Raw genomic sequence first — 17,993 nt, 5'->3', positions numbered from 1 at the left:
TACTATCGCGCTCGGCATCGCAGCATCGGCCTGCGATGTCGCAGCGTGCAAAGTACCCCTTAGACATCTATGGCAATCTACCCACACCTGTTAACCCCTTAAATCGCGCTGTCAAAATATGACACCGACACATCAGTTTTATTATATAGTGAATACTGTGAATAAAATACCAAAAAAACAATTGTGCAATCACACTTTTTTGCAATTTTTCCGCACTTGGAATTATTTGCCATTTTTAAGTACACTATATGGCAAAACATATATTTTATTTAAATGTACAACTCAACCCACAAAACGCAAGCTTTTGAATGGCAAGATTGACAGAAAAATAAAAAAGTTACAACTCACGGAAGAAGGGGAGCAAAGAAGAGAACAAAAAATGGAAAATCGCCCGGGGCAAAGGGGTTAAAATTACAGTTAAATACAGAAAAAAATGCCTTTAAAAATATGAAAAAAATAAAATGGAAAAGTTCAAATCACCCCTATTAAAAAATAATAAAAAATTAAAAATACACATTTTTGGTATTGATGCATTCACAAATGTTCACTCAAAAATATCAAAATTTAAAATATATTTATCCTATCAGCCAACAGCATAATGAGAAAAATATAGAAATACAACAATTATGCACTAAATTACAATAAAAGGTGATCAGAACATCATATCTATCCCAAAATGGTATAAGGAAGACTGACATAGCACAAGAAAAAAGCCCTCACCATCATCCCAAAACTAAGTGTTATGGGTTTCTAGAAATGACAACACAGGCTATTTTTTTTTTATTTCATAAATTTCCAATTTTTTTCACCAATTAACTGCTTTACAACCTTGTACATACATATACAGTATGTCCAAGGTTTGTATTTGTCCCATTATTGCGGGCTAGTGCAGCAAGCCTACATAATACCCCACGCGTTGAATGCTCATCTAATCAGTAGACATGTGCAAGTAACAGGCGTGGGTGGATGTCAAACTTTGACAGCACGATCTAACGCACTCTGAAGGCATCACGCCATTTTGCATCACATTAGCGGCCCTTTAACGTGATAACGGGGTGCTGATGGGTTGTCATAACAGGTGGAGTCAGCTGATGCATGATCATGGCTATGTGGATGGAAAAATAAAAAGGTAAAGAAAGTCCAGCTCACCGATCACCAACTTGCTGCTGAATACAGAGGTCCTGAGCACGGAGTAGTTTGGCCACTAATCAATATAGAAAAAAGGAGATCCAGCACTGACCAGGAAAATGAAAAGTCCAAAAATGTATTGAAGAGAGTTATAAAATCCAGCAAGTGAGGGCTCATATCACGAAGGGTCAGATAGAACAACGCGTTTCAACTTTCAGGTCTTAATTATGTTCTAAACATGAAAACATGAGAGCATAAGAACATGATTAAGACCTGAACGTCGAAATGCGTTGTTCTATCTGTCGATTCATGATATGAGCCCTCACTTGCTGGATTCTATAATTATCTATTATACATTTTTGGACTTTTCATTTTCCTGGTCAGCGCTGGATCTCCTTTTTTCAAAAAATAAAAAGTTATAGTTCTTGGAGGAAGCGAGAAAAAAACGAAACCGCAAAAACAGAAATTAGCCTGATAATGAAAATGTTAATATTTCTTTATTTGTATTTTATACTGTTATTATATTAATTCTTAAATTTTTTTAAATGATTAAATTACAAGAAAACCTTTCCAATTGGAATCACACATTCAAAAATAAATGTAAAAAGGGAAGTTCAACATTTGTAATCAGAGAAAATGATATATTTTTATTAAATATTTCACTAAAACTCCTATATTTCTTAAAAAATAACTTTATTTGTATTTTCTATTGTTATTATATTATTTCTTGAATTTTTTAAATGACTAAACTACAAGAAAACCTTTCCAATTGGAATCACCCATTCAAAAATAAATATAAAAAGTGAAATTCAACATTTTTAATCAGAGAAAATGAAATACTTTTATTAAATATTTCACTAAAACTCCTATATTTCTTAAAAAATAACTTTATTTGTATTTTCTATTGTTATTATATTATTTCTTGAATGTTTTAAATGATTAAACTACAAGAAAGTCTTTCCAATTGTAATCACGCATTCAAAAATAAATGTAAAAAGTGAAGTTCAACATTTTTAATCAGAGAAAATGATATATTTTTATTAAATATTTCACTAAAACTCCCATATTTCTTAAAAAATAACTATATTTGTATTTTATATTGTTATTATATTATTTCTTGAATTTTTTAAATGACTAAACTACAAGAAAACCTTTCCAATTGGAATCACCCATTCAAAAATAAATGTAAAAAGTGAAATTCAACATTTTTAATCAGAGAAAATGATATATTTTTATTAAATATTTCACTAAAACTCCTATATTTCTTAAAAAATAACTTTATTTGTATTTTCTATTGTTATTATATTATTTCTTGAATGTTTTAAACAATTAAACTACAAGAAAACCTCTCCAATTGGAATCACGCATTCAAAAAAAAATGTAAAAACTGATATTCAACATTTTTAATCAGTCAAAATCATATGTTTTTATTAAATATTTCACTAAAATTCTTCTATTTCTTAAAAAATAACTTTTCTCTTCCATTTTGAAGAAAAATATAATAGACAGGCTATTAGCAGAGGCAGCTGGTAAACCCTTCAGTCCGGGCTTCTCAAACGGAACACCTCCCTAAAAAAATAAAATTCCATCACTAATTACTGTAACACATTGGTGTTGTAAAAATGGACATTCTCCATCTGTACTGCAAAGTGTAATATCGTATGCATAAGTGGAAAGGCCAAGTGTTCATTAGTGGAGAATTTTATCACAAAAATTCACAGAAATTATATTTTGGACATAAAATGATGGGAAATGAACTGTGGAAAGGTTTTAAGGTTAAAAAGTTAAGAGATATAAATTTCGAAAATCCTTAAAAAGATCAAATGTATAACTTTGTATTTCTTTATTTGTATTTTATTTAACTTTGTAGTGTTCCTGTATTATCTTTTGCCTTTATGAAATCAAGATTAATGTTTAAGTTTTGCTCGGATCAATGTATCAGTTTTGCTTTTGCCAGAAATTTGAAAATGAAAATAAATCCGAGCAGAAGACGGTAGATGCTGACAAGATACAGCAGGACATGAATTTAAAGTGTAAAGACTATGACAGGCTTGTTGAAAGGCTTGTTAGAAAATGACATGTTTGAACTTAGCTGGATGCTCAAAAAGTGTACATCCAATATAGAATACACACAGGGGTTGAGCAGCCATTGTTTATTTCTGGTTATACAGTATTTGGAGTGCTGTGATCGGATATGGAAACCTGATCATCAAGAAAATGTCCTGGGAATAAGAACAATAATGAAGGTAGTTATTTATTTTACTCACTACCATAGCGCCATTAATTTTCACAGCATTCTACAGGCATCATAAGCACTGTCCACATTTTAGCTCACAATCTTATCATTTAGTCTTTGGACTATGGTAGGACATAAGAAAACCCTGAGAAAGCCCATGGAAACACAAGAAGAACATGAAAACTCCTTACTAATGTTGTCCTTGTTGGTTTGGAAGCAAGGACCCCAACGTTGGAGGGCTACAGGGCAACCCACTAAGCCACTATGCTACTGTATAGGTATTATGTTAGAGAAAAAAGGTAGTCTTCCCCTTTTACGAGAGACTGCTGTTAAGTCTTTGGCTTTGTGATCTATTTTGTTTCTATGGTAGAGAATGTTCCATCACATGAAAATCTTATGTGTCTAATATATGTTTTGAAAATTTTGTGCTTGTTGCTTATGGCAATAGTGTGCTACACACGCGGGAAACAAAATGGCAGAGTCTAATGCGATATTCACAGCAACTGAGAGCAGAGGAGTGATAAAATTCTTGTTACTGCAATGAAAGTCGCAAAGGATATTCATGGTGATATGTCGCAGACATTGGGGGATCAATGCAGATCATATTCCACAGTTAAAAACTGGGTTACCAAATTAAAACCGGGCCACTTCAGCATCATTGATGAGAAACATCCTGGATGACTGAGAGTGGTTGTTGTTCCCGAGATCGTCGATGCTGTGAACAACTTCATACTGGAGAATCGGTAAATTTCAGCAAAAGCAATAGCAGACATCATGGGGATTTTGCGTGAATGTGTTTGTGTCATTATCCATGAACATTTAGACATGAGGACGCTATCTGTTTTGGATGCAAAAATCAGCCACTAAGGTGATGGCTTCTGTGTTCTGGGATAAGGAAGGCGTGCTGCTAGTGGACTACCCCCAAAAGGTTTCCATCATTAGTGCAAGGTATTATATTGAACTTTTGGACCAATGAAAGGCAGCTCTGAAGGCCAAAAGGCACGGCAAAGCTGTCCAAAGGAATCTTGTTTCTGCAAGACAAAGCCTCTTCTCACACTGCACAAGTGACCACGGCAAAACTGACAGAGCTGAGCTTCCATCTGGCTCACCACCCATCTTATTCACCAGATCTAGCTCCCTCTGACTTTTATCTGTTTCCAAACCTGAAGAAGTACCTCAAGGATAACAAATTTCACACCATTTCTGATGCCATGGCTGCTACGGATGCCTGGTTTGAGGCGCAACCGAAATCCTTCTTTTTGCTAGGCTTACAGAACTTGGAATACCGATGTAAGAAGTGTGGTGACATCAGTGGAGAGTATGTGGAATAAATGTAAAGTTTCATCATCCTATCTCATTTCTTTCTGGGTAAAGCCAAGACTTATCATCAGCCCCTCGCATTTCTGTATGAGCCTTTTGCAACCCCTTACAGATCAGATTCTCCTTTTAGCTTTAGTTATTATTGTTACTTTTAACTCTGATGGAGATGTGTAAGTCCTTGTCATTTAAGGAGGCCAATGGGATATATTAATGTACACTGAACGTACAAAATATTAAAAACATCTGTCTAATATTGTGTACTATGCAGCTGTATGACTCTAAACAGGCCGCCGATCATAAGCATTACCAGCAATACAGCTGCAAAAGGGAGAAATAATACTGACACACCATGAAACATGTTGCCGTCTCTGAGGAGCTAGCCACAAACTAAAGGCTATTTGATTTTTTCCAGCACTCAGTGCTGGTTACATCAATCTTTTTGTTGTGTTTTTTAATTTAGATGTGCTAGCTTGTCAGTTTAAGGTCACTTGTCTGTACACAATTGGAAGAAGTAAGGTGTTGTATCAGTGTATCACATAAGTTAGCTTCCTTTCATTCAAATTTATTCAGGCCTGCAATAGGATTCCTTCTCCTGCATCTGGTGGGGAGTGGTGCATCTACTGTTGTCCTCTGAAGGGGGCCTCCTTGATACACAATCCTGCAGAATGGCCTGAGACAAATAATTAAGTGAGTGGGATGTGATCTGCTGTCCTCATCCAGGGGCTGATCCCAAAAGAGGTAGAAAAGTGAGAAGACACATATTTGGTCAATTGTTGATGCTGTGATGTGGAGGGGAGAGGATCTGCTGTTGCAGCCAGATCCTGCTGCCCATGGATGGACTATAAAATGTATAGCTGCTTACACATGCTACTGTCATGATAACCATCATCTGGAGGAGCATATGGACTATTGTTTCTGGCTGCAGCTGGATACATATGCTACGTTTGTGGTTTGTGTCATCTGGATGAGCATAAGGATAAGCTTACTATGGAAATTTACTGAGCGGTGACTTGGCAGAAGAGACGGCAGACTCCATGTACAAGAGGCTCAATAAGGTGGAGCTGAGAGCTTTTCACTCTGGGAAAAAGCTGAGTGGCTGCTGGAGGACACTGTTTAACTGAGTGGGACCGAGAACACCCACAGGAGGATGTTCATTCAAATGTGGACAAGAGCAGCTCCAAGGAGGGACCACAGCCCAGAGCTGTCACCCAGAAGGAACGGGATTGACCGACTGAGTTAAGATGGATGTTGGCCACGCTAGGAGAGCAGGCCACGGCGATAGTGCGGCCAGTAGTGGTAACCAAATATCTGAGCATGCATGTAGCACTACCCCACTCACACCAACAAAGATGACAGTGTGTAATAGGAGAGCGGAGTCCAGCTTTTGCTGTGCTGGAAAAGTGTCAGAGAAGTGTGAGGAGCTGGTCATGAACTAAAGACTATTGTACTTTTTTGCAGGACGAAGCGCTGGTTATGACGATTTTGTTTTGTTTTTAATTGCAGATGTGCTTGTTTGTCAGTTTAAGGTAATTTGTTTGCATACAATTGGAAGGGAAAGTGGGTTGTAACAAGGTGTCATATTAGTTATGTTTCTTGGACTCTTATGTAATCAGGCGCTTTAGTAGAACTAAAGTAGAACATTGTCCTGCATCTGGTGTGTGTGTGTGTGGGGGGGGGGGGTTGTAGGTCTATTGTAGGACTCCCTGATAAACAGCCCTGAAGACTGTCCAGAGACTGCCCTTCTTCATACTTGGAATTACATTAACCAAATGTTTAACAGGAAAGAGGTAGAAAAGTGAAGAGACACATGTTTATTAGTTGGTTCTATCACATGTAGGGGAGAGTATCTGATGTTGCAGCCAGGTCCTGGTGCCCGTGGATGGACTTTAAATTTAGAGCTGGATATACAGTATGTGCTACGGTCATGATATCCATCATCTGAATTGAGGAATTACCCTGAGGACTTTTGTTGCCGACTAGAGGTGGATACATGTGCTACAGTTGTGGCATCCATCATCTGGAGGAGCATAAGGACTACAGTTGCTGTAAGACTGTGTATGGAAGAAATTACAATCTTTGCATCTCATTACCCTGCCTAGGTAAGTAATAAATCTCACTACCTCAGATCTTCATTCCATCGTATACATAAGTGACTAATTATATTGATATCATATACCCGTAGATATCAGTACTGTGGAATACAGGTGATTACTGTATATTTAAATCCAAAGACTCACAGGTAGTGATGGGAAAACCTGAACTTTAAAGTTTGAGGTCCATACCGGATACCTAGTGTCTGTGCATGTACCCCGAACACAGACTTCTCAGGGAAGTCCATCTTACTGTTCAGGTTTAGTCACCAGGATAATGATAGAAATACCAAAAAAAGAAATGAAAAAAATAAAGAAAACAAAAATAAAGCATAACTGTTTTAAAATAAATAAATAATAAAAATGGCGTAGATTCTGCCCATATTGTGATACCCAGCGCAGAAAAAGCAGTTGGCTACTGCTTACAGTCCCCTCCCATGTGCTTGTCTTGGCTGTGTATGAAAGTAAGAGGGACCTGAAAAAAATCCATTTTTTGAAAGAGAATGCAAAAAAATGCATTTTCTTTCTCCAATTTATTTACCCCCAAAAGAGCCAGGTCCGACGCAATCCACACGAGGTCCCATGATGTTTCCGGTTCTGCTACATACTGAAGTCGCAGTGCTGGCACATTACAAAACATGACTGCCTGCTGAAGCTTCAGGCAGAAACTAACAAAGCCGCAGCTGTGAGCGATATCGTCACTGAGTTTTCCTGCAGTCAAAGCTGGAGATTCTAACAGTACCCCACCTGTGATCACAGATAAACTCACTTCAGGGGAACTTATAGAAGTCAGTGACTTCAGCACAGGTAAACTTATTGACTTAATTGACACTTGCATCTTCTGGCACAAAACTACATTATTTTTTTTTTACTAAGAGATGCAGATTTGATACTGAAATTTATACACCAAATTTCTTCACCAAATCCGCATCTTCTGGGAAAAAAATGCATCAAAAGGGGATGCAGTTTTGATGCATTTTTTTTCAAGTTTAGATGTGTTTTTTTGCTAGAAGATGTAGATTTGGTGCAGAAATTTGGTGTATAAATTCCAGCACCAAATCTGCATTTCTTGCCAAAAAAACCACAGTATTCTGCCAGTAGATGCAAGTTTCATTGAACTTAATGAGTTCACCTGAGGTGAGGTCACTAAGTTCAATGAGTTCACCTGAGGTGAGTTTACCTGCGATCAGGTGGGTGGCCAAGGAATCCTACAGCTGTTAAACTCAATGACATCACAACTCACAGCTGTGACTTAGTAAGTGTCTGACTGAAGCCACAGTGGGTAGGCATGTTTTCTAATGTGAGTGCAACTCCAGTATGTAGCAGAGAAAGGATCGTCTTGTGAATCAGACATGGGCGTTTGGGGGTTAATAAATTGGAGAAAGAAAATGTTTTTTTATATTTTATCTCAAATAAAGAATTTATTTTTCTTTTCGCTAACAGGATTAGTAATGGGGGGGTCTCATAGACCCCTATCCATTACAAATCTAGTGCTTAGTGGCAGCTGGGAGCTGCCATTAACTCCTTATATTACCCTAATTGCTACCGCTCTAGGGCAATTGGGATGAGCAGGGTAAAATGCTGGAATTGTCACATGGATGCAAAAATTCTGGTCTGCTACTGGCTGCTATTTTTAGCATGACCATGGGCCTCCCCCTGCCTGAGAATTCCAGCGCCCAGCTGTCGGCATTTTCATGGCTGGGTATCAAAATTGGGGACCGCAAACCTTTTTAAAAGTACTTAAATAAATAATAATTTAAAAAAAGTTATATAGGGTCCCTCTTACTTTGATTCAAAGCCAAAAGAAGCACACTGCTGGAGCTGAGGACCTTACCCCATTTTTTAAATTTATTTATTTTAACAACACTATAGGGATGCAGACAGCGTGTGTGATTCCAACCAATCATAGATGATGCCTCACAGGGTGGGGGCATGGTCTGACTGCAACCGAACACAAACACCAGGACTTACAGTGGGCAGGGGAAGCAGTGAATACTGTATGTATTATTAAAGTTAATGAGCACACCCGAAAGCAATATGACTTGGTAAGTATTACTGTCTTGTTTTGCAGCCCTCCTAGCCCTTTCTACCACCATTTTACAGCACAATGTTTGGGTCCCCATACATTTATGTTGGCTTCAGCATCCAGGCAGATGTTCAGATTCAAGTCTGGTCTGAGTTCAATGACTTTACCTAAGAGGAGGTCACTGAGTTCATTGAGCTGACATCGGGTCAGATCACCTGAGGTCAGAGCCCGCACAGTGGAAGTTTGACTGCAGCCGATCACATATGCTGTCACAGATGGTTGGAGTGGGAAGCAGTGAACATGTATCAAATTAAATAAGTCGACCCAGAAACAGTGTTTCAGCAGCCAACGGAGACTGGTAAGTATGTCCTGCTTTTACCATTTTGCTTCCTTTATTGTGTTGTTGTACAGTGATGTCCCTGGCCAATTACAGCCATGCCAATACTTGAAATGGCGGTCATGGGGCTGAAAATGCCCACACCAGAGAAAATTGTTGAATAGCTGCTTTGCAACCTTTCAACAAGCTTTATTTGGGTGACAAACCCAAACAGGAACCAAACATACTGTCAGAAGTATGTATTCGGTGTTCAGCACCGAAGACAAGGTATTCAGTATAGACACTAAACTTTACAGTTCAGGTTCACTCATCCCTAGCCATTAATATTCCCCTCTCCATCCACTTCAGACTGCCAGGAAGACTTCCACATCTTATTTGTGCATACGTAATTTAACATAGAGGCATTTTTGCAATTCCTTTACTGGAACACTACTTCTAGAGCAACTCATAGGGCACTAAACACTAATAATCTTCCCTGTGCCCTATATACAGTATTAATAGGATCTCTCTATTTCCCATTTGTCTCTCCATATGATAATGTATCGCCCCGCGCTCGGCTGCAGCCGAGCCGCTTGGATCCGGGCTCGTTGGTGGGTGGCTTGAGCACCTCCGGACCCGGGGTCACTTCGATCTGAAAGGATGCTGGTGCTACATAGAGGGGTGGTAGGTAGGTGTACGGCCGGAGCCGTGTTTGAGTTCGTGATGCCACCCATGGGCTGTAGTGAATGTGGACACCACCACTGCTGTTTACTAGGCACCCCGGGGGAGATGTTGCGCAGCAAAGATGTTAACCCTTCCGTAGGCAGGGGTGATGGCCCCAGGACCCCATTGGAATGTTATGTCGGTGCTTGGCGGTGCATGGCCCGAGGGCACAGTAGTACTCACTATATTTGATGCACAAGAGTCTCTGGTAAACCAAGATGATGGTGGTTGGTGCCCGCAGACGGCTGCGTCTGGTCTTCCTACTCGGGTTGGTGGCCTTTGCCTTTCTCCTGCACCGTGTAGTGTGTATGTAGACTGCTTTCGCTTCAGGACGGGAGTCCGCTCCCCACCGGTATGTGTGTCGGGAAAGCCCGTTTGCCCGCAGCCGCTGACCCGTGGGATCTCTCTGCCTGTGCGGTGGCTTTCTATCCCCTCGGTGGGCTGTTGTCTTCAGTCGGGACTTGGGTGGGAAAGGACCTATAGTCCAGACCTCAATCAGTAAATGAACTCAGTTCAGTGGCTTCTGGACCTCGTTTCAGAGTCTGAGTACCCCCATTTGTGTTCCGGTTTCCAGTCGGTTCCCCGGGTCAGTACCGGCGGGCCACTACCCTGTCCCGTTCCCTTACAGTTCCACCGAGCCGTCTTCCCGGCTCCTGCAGGCTGAGGCCACTGTATGCCTCCTAGCCAGAGGTGCCTGTGCTCCGACCCAGACACCTGTTGTCAGTCTGCGGCAAACCTGGGCACAGGTCTGCCTCTGCACTTGAACTTCACCACTCCACTCACTACCCACAACTACAATTGACTGTGTTTTCCTGCCTGAGGACTTGTAAACTCCTCGGTGGGCATGTCCAACCACTTGGGCACGCCCCCTGGTGTGAACATCAAACCCTGAGGGAGGTGACTAGGGTTTGAAGGGTGGCTGATGACGCCTTTTTAGGGGACGGGTGTTATGCAAGGGCCTACCTGTGACTACCTGGCTAGTCCAGGGCGTCACAATAATAGTCCCCAATTGCATGTCTTATTATATTAGCAGTGACCTCTTTGTGGCTCTATATATTATTAATTAGTAACCTATTAACAACCAAGGACGTACTGGTACGTCTTTTATTGCCTCCCTCTAGTTAGCTTGGGCTCCGTGGTGAGACCACCGTATTCCTTCCACATGTTTGATAGCGAGATTTAAAGAGCCGTGGCAGACATTGTGACATTCCCTGTTGCCATCGGCTGCTCCATTATGCAATCACAGGGTGCCAATGTGTTGTCATGGTAGTTAGGGGTCAGCTGATGACCCCTGATGCTATCATGACTCACTTCCTGTGAGAGCCAACAGCGCGCCGAAATTCACAGGATATAAGTGCTCTGATCATGAGAAGTGATCGGATAGTGTAGCCATTAGGTCCCCTAGTGTGACTGGTAAAATCAATAAAAAAGTTTTAAAAATATGAAAAAAACAATTCAAATACCCATTTTTTGTCAAACTGAAAATAAAACTAAAAATACTAAATTTTGGTATCGCCTTATTGAGAAATGCCCGATCTATCAAAATATAAAATCAATTTATCTAAATGGCAAACAGCGTGGTGAGAAAAAAATTCCAAACACCAAAATTGTTTTTTGGTTGCTGCACTATTGCATTAAAATGTAATAAAAGGCAATTAACACAGCACACCTATGCAAAAATGATAGAATTAAAAATGTCAGCTCAAGTCGGAAAAATAAGACATCACTTAGCCCCAGATCACAAACAATGAGAACTCTACGGTCCCGGAAAATGACGACAAAAGCGCTTTTCTTTTTTGAACAAACTTCTTAATTTTTTTTCACCACTTAGATAAAAGTAAAAGTATACATGTTTGGTATTCACGATCTCGTACTGACGTGAGGCATCATATGGACATATCGGTTTTACTATACAGTGAACATGGTGAATAAATAAATCCACAAACCATTGTGGAATTTCTCTGTTTTCACAATTTCTCCACATTTGGATTTTTTCCTGTTTTCCTGTACACTATACAGTAAAATGAAAAATATAACTTGTCCCACAAAAATAAGGCCTCATATGGCAATACTGATGGAAAATAAAAAAGTTATGGCTCTCGGAAGAAGGGGAGGAAAAAACAAAAATGAAAAACGGAAAATCGCCTGGGGTAAAGGGGTTGATGCTCCTTTATGCATTTTTACATATTAAATGGAACCAATCACCAGGATTTTCGTATATAACCTAAAGCCAGTGCTATACTGGCACTATCAGGCTGATTCTATACCTACCTTTAGTGGTCAGCTCGGATGTTTAGGTTTTGAAATCCAAGGAAGTAAAGCTTATAAAATCGGCAGTTGTTTGTTGAGTGACAGCAGCTGAGGATCAGATAATATCATAATATCTGGGGAGGTATGCATAGTTATCTCCTCCCTCTGTAAGAATTAGCATAAGCATTATACAATCGAAATTGCAGGACCTGTGGTGAGTAGAGATGAGCGAACCGGTCACGGTTCGGCTCGAGGTGGTTCGCCGAACGGAGGTCTCGTTCGAGTTCGGTTCGTCGAACGTTCGACGAACCGAACTCGAACCAATAGGCTATAATGGGAGGCAATCACAAACACATAAAAATGCATTATAAATGTACACATACAGTAAATAAACATTGCCATCACACTTACCGGTCCCCGCGATCCCTCCTGCACCCTGTCTCCTGCCGCTATTCCATCCGATGATCGCTGAATCCTCCCGGTGACCGGCACTGCCAGCAGAGAAGCAGGACCTATCGTGACATCAAAATAGCCATGTGACCAGTCACGTGGCTATTATCTCATTGGCTACAGACTGGTCACATGACTATGACGCGTCATGTAGGACCTGCGAGTGCATCTCTCCGGTACACGGTGCACATTTGTGTATCGTCGTGTACTGGCGATATGCTCTAGCACACGGTCGACTCCCCGTTCACCGAGATCACCGTTGCCATAGCAACGCAGTTAGCGGTGACGTCACCGCTAACCGCGGCTCCGGGAGCACTGTTGCTATGGTAACGCGTCTGTCAGCGTTAGCGCTGTTACCGCTAGCAGCACTGATCACTCACGGAGTGAAGGCTGCACGCTGCTTCCTGATTGTAGTGAGGATTGTAGTGAAGGATGAGGTGCCCCAGCCCATCAAGTGATGGGCTGGGGCACCTCATCCTCACTACAATCGTCACTACTACTACACTAGTGAGGATTGTAGTGAGGATGAGGTGCCCCAGCCCATCAAGTGATGGGCTGGGGCACCTCATCCTCACTACAATCCTCACTACTACTACACTAGTGAGGATTGTAGTGAGGATGAGGTGCCCCAGCTCATCAAGTGATGGGCTGGGGCACCTCATCCTCACTACAATCCTCACTACAATCCTGAAGTGCAGTTTCTTCAAATTCATTTAAAGGCACTTGGAACGCTGAAATTGCTGCTTATAATTTAAGCCTCTATTAAAAACCTCTTATCAGTGCTGGTTTATTGGGGATTTATTGGGCTGACAGGGGTAATAAAGATGGAGTCTCTAATGTGTCTGTGTATTTATTTCTATTAAAGTATTTTTTCTCTGTGTGGTGTCTTTTTTTTAACCCTTTATTGGAGATTCTTAATGGCCGGGTCAAACATGCCTGACATTAAGAATCTCTGGCTTAATACTGGCTAGTAAAACAAAGCCAGTATTTACTCATGATTACCCAACAAGCCACCCAGCTCCAGGGCTGTTGGAAGAGTTGGATACAGCGCCAGATGATGGCGCTTCTTTGAGAGTGCCATTTTCTGGGACGGCTGCGGACTGAAATTTGCAGCAGAGGCGCCCAGAAACCTCGGGCTAACCTGTGCTGCGGATTCAAATCCCCAGCTGCCTAGTTGTACCTGGCTGGACACAAAAATGGGGCGAAGCCCACGTCATTTGTTTTTTAATTATTTCATGAAATAAGTGAAATAATTAAAAAAAACGGGCTTCCCTATATTTTTGGTTCCCAGCCGGGTACAAATAGGCAACTGGGGGTTGGAGGCAGCCCGTGGCTGCCTGCTGTACCTGGCTAGCATACAAAAATATGGCGAAGCCCACGTCATTTTTTTGGTGGGCAAAAAACTTCTGCATACAGTCCTGGATGGAGTATGCTGAGCCTTGTAGTTCTGCAGCTGCTGTCTTCTCTTCTCCATACAGACAGACAGCAGCTGCAGAACTACAAGGCTCAGCATACGGCATCCAGGACTGTATGCAGAAGTTTTTTGCCCCCTGAAAAAATTATGTGGGCTTCGCCATATTTTTGTATGCTAGCCAGGTACAGCAGGCAGGTACGGCTGCCCCCAACCCCCAGTTGCCTATTTGTACCCGGCTGGGAACCAAAAATAAAGGGAAGCCCTTTTTTTATTATTTCATGAATTTCATGAAATAATTAGAAAACAAATGACGTAGGCTTCGCCCCATTTTTGTGTCCAGCCAGGTACAACTAGGCAGCTGGGGATTGCAATCTGCAGCACAGGTTGGCCTGAGCTTTCTGGGCCCCACTGCTGCGAATTGCAGTCTGCAGCCGCCTCAGAAAATGGCATTTTCTTAGAAGCGCCATCTTCTGGCACTGTATCCAACTCTTCCAGCACCTGCCTGCTATACCTGGCTAGCATACAAAAATATGGCGAAGCTCACGTCCTTTTTTTGTAGTTTTTTGGCAAAAAAAATAAAAAATGCTTCCCTGGATTTTCCATTGCCAGTGAAGGTAACACCAAGCAGTGGGGGTTAGCAGCCAGTAGCTGCTTGGATTACCCTTAGCTAGCAATACAAAAAATGCAGCGGGAGCCCATATATATTTTTTTTAATTATTTATTTAAATAACTAAAAACAAAATGGGTTTCCCTGTATTTTGATTGCTGGACATCACAGTGCTGTAAAAATAAATCTTTAAAAAAAAATGACGTAGCGCTCCGCGGTATTTTTGATTCTCAGCGCAGATAAAGCAGACAGCTATGGGTTGCCACCCCCATCTGCCTGCCGTTACCTTGGTTGGCAATCAAAATACAGGGAAGACCATTAATTTTTTCTATTTAAAAAATAGTTAAAAAAAAATTACATTGGGTCCCCCCATTTTTGATAGCCAGCTAGGGTAAAGCAGACAGCTGTAGCCTGAAAACCACAGCTGGCAGCTTTACCGTGGTTGGGGATCCAATGTGGAGGTCCCCCCAGGCTCTTTTTTTATAATTATTTTATAAATATTAATAATTACACAAAAAAAGTAGGGTTCCCCCACAAATTGGATCACCAGCCAAGGTAAAGCGGACAGCTGTGGTCTGGTATTCTCAGGGTGGGAAGGTCCATAGTTATTGGGCCTTCACAGCCTAAAAATAGCAGGCCGCAGGCACCCCAGACGTGGCGCATCCACTAGATGCGCCAATCCTGGCGCTTCACCCCAGCTCATCCCGTGCCCTGGTGCAGTGGCAAACGGGGTAATAAATCGGGTTGATACTAGCTGTAAAGTCACCTGAGATCAAGCCCAGCAGTTTGTGATGTCATGGCGTCTATTAGATACCCAACATCATAAACTGTCAGTACTAACAAAAAAAAAAAAATCGACAAAAGAAATTTATTTGAAAAAACAGTCCCCAAAACATTTCCTCTTTCACCAATTAATTGTAAGAAAAAAAATAAAGGGGTCCGACGACGACTCTGGACCGTCTAGAATATGGGGGGGAGACACTCAGGGAACGTATCCCCCATTTTCTAGGAGTGCGGACCCTTCATGTGAGGAGTGTGAGTGCAATGAATCTGCACTCACTCTCCCCGGGTCCACAGCAGCAGAGTCCATGTCGTAATGGTTGCTATCAAAGCTGCAATGCCCTGCTCATGAGGTAAGGGCATGCCTAATCTGGAGAACTACTGTAGAGGAAGCTCTGCTCACTGGTATATAGGTGCTCAGAGGTAATAATAGATAAAATTAGTGAGTAACCTCGGCACTCTAAATCTCCCAGACTAAGTCAGTAAGTCACAACGGATAGTAATGCAAAATCACTCTTTATTGGTCCGTATTAAGAAAATTATTTTTTTTTATAAGCATATATGTTTTTGTCCAAAACAAGTTACAAATGACGTTTCGGCCTGAGCCTTCGTCAGATTGGACTTATCTGCATGTAATCCTGAAAAATGACAATAATCAGTATCACATAAGAGTGAGAGAACAATAACATAAACTCGAACAATGTAGAGGTACAATTGGGATGCAGCAAAAAAATTGCAACACAGCAAGAAATAAAACACATGATACAAATGTCATAATACAGTACAAGGACAATATAGTAATGACAAATATGGGGTCAGAGTAGGCTTAGACAGCTCTGGTACGAAAGAGATGTCAATCATAAAGTAACATGTGCAGTAGGTGTAGAGCTACACTATGCATGGCAGAGCTAATGGGTAGACCGACCATAGAAAAAGTACAGAGAAAAAGTGGAGAAAAAGTGGAGAAAAAGTGGAGAAAAAATGTAGAAAAAGTGGAGAAAAAATGGAGAAAAAGTGGAGAAAAAGTGGAGAAAAAGTGGAGAAAAAGTGGAGAAAAAATGTAGAAAAAGTGGAGAAAAAATGGAGAAAAAGTGGAGAAAAAGTGGAGAAAAAGTGGAGAAAAAGTGGAGAAAAAGTGGAGAAAAAATGGAAAAAAAGTGGAGAAGAAGTGGAGAAGTGGAGAAGAAGTGGAGAAGAAGTGTTTGTTCATGCCAGATGGGAGATAAATAATTTTTTACCGGCGCTGTCATTTATTGTAACGTGATCATCGGTGTACGGTGTATACCAGTGATCACGTGAGCGGGGACCGGAAAAACCGTCCTGAATCATTATCTCCAGGGTCTCAGCTAGCCCTGAAACCCCGGAGATTTTCTGACGCCGGGGGGCGTTATTCACTTATTTCTGCCTGCTGTTTATAAACGGCAGATCAGAATAAGGCTACATTAACACGACCGATCCATTTTTGCGGTCTGCAAAAAACAGTCCGTTTTTTTTCACGGGTGCATCCGTATGGCATCCGTTTCCGTTCCGTAGACGGTCCGTATGTCATCTGTTTGTCATCCGTGTGCCTTCCGTTTTTTTTGTGTACTGCAAAAAAACTGAAGGAGGGTAAATGCATAAATTTACCCAGGATCCATAGCTTCATCCTACATGAGGCGGTCACATGTTCACTCCAGTGCCATTTTCTACTGCTTTTCACAGCGTAGAGCGCTCTGGTGATTTTCTTGTGCTTGTGCACTTCATATCAGTCTTTTCTGTCATTATAATGGCAGAAAGACACATAATGTCCCACTCTCCTGCATTTTGTAATTTTGCACCCTTTGGTGCCTTTCATGTGGCACTAAGGGGTGCTTAGCTTTGTATTTAGCCAAAAAAATGAAAAAAAAAATGACGTAGGGTTCCCCCTAGTTTTGTAGCCAGCTAGGGTAAAGCAGACGGCTGCAGCCTGCAGACCATAGCTGGCAACCTCACCTTGGCTGGTAATCCAAAACTGAGGGCACCCCACGCTGTTATTTTAAATTAAATAAATAATTAAAAAAAAAAACACGTAGGGGTCCCCCCAAAATTGGATCACCAGCCAAGGTAAAGCAGACAGCTGGGGTCTGATATTCTCAGACTAGGGAGGTCCATGGTTATTGGACTCTCCCCAGCCTAAAAATAGCAGGCCGCAGCCGCCCCAGAAGTGGCGCATCCATTAGATGCGCCAATCCTGGTGCTTCGCCCCAGCTCATCCCGCGCCCTGGTGCGGTGGCAAACGGGGTAATATATGTGGTTAATACCAGATGTGTAATGTCACCTCGCATCAAGCCCTGGGGTTGGTGAGGTCAGGCGTCTATCAGATACCCGACATCACCAACCCAGTCAGTAATAAAAAAAAATAGACGACAAACACATTTTTATTTGAAAAAACACTCCCCAAAACATTCCCTCTTTAACCAATTTATTACAAAGAAAAACAAATCCAGGTCTGGTGTAATCCAAGGGGTTGCCATGACGATCCACACTGTCCCAGTCAATGAAGAGCAGAATGTTCCCCATTGGCTGGGAGAGCAATGCAGTGACCTGAGCTAACATCAATGGGTCAGCCCAGGTCACTGAAGGGGATGACAAGTGCTGCTGTCAGCGAGGTACATTACCTGCGCTGATCTCCAGC

This window comes from Anomaloglossus baeobatrachus, chromosome 1 (genome assembly GCF_048569485.1).
Source record: "Anomaloglossus baeobatrachus isolate aAnoBae1 chromosome 1, aAnoBae1.hap1, whole genome shotgun sequence".
In the NCBI taxonomy this organism is placed as follows: Eukaryota; Metazoa; Chordata; class Amphibia; order Anura; family Aromobatidae; genus Anomaloglossus; species Anomaloglossus baeobatrachus.
Note: the sequence above shows the minus strand (reverse complement) of the source record.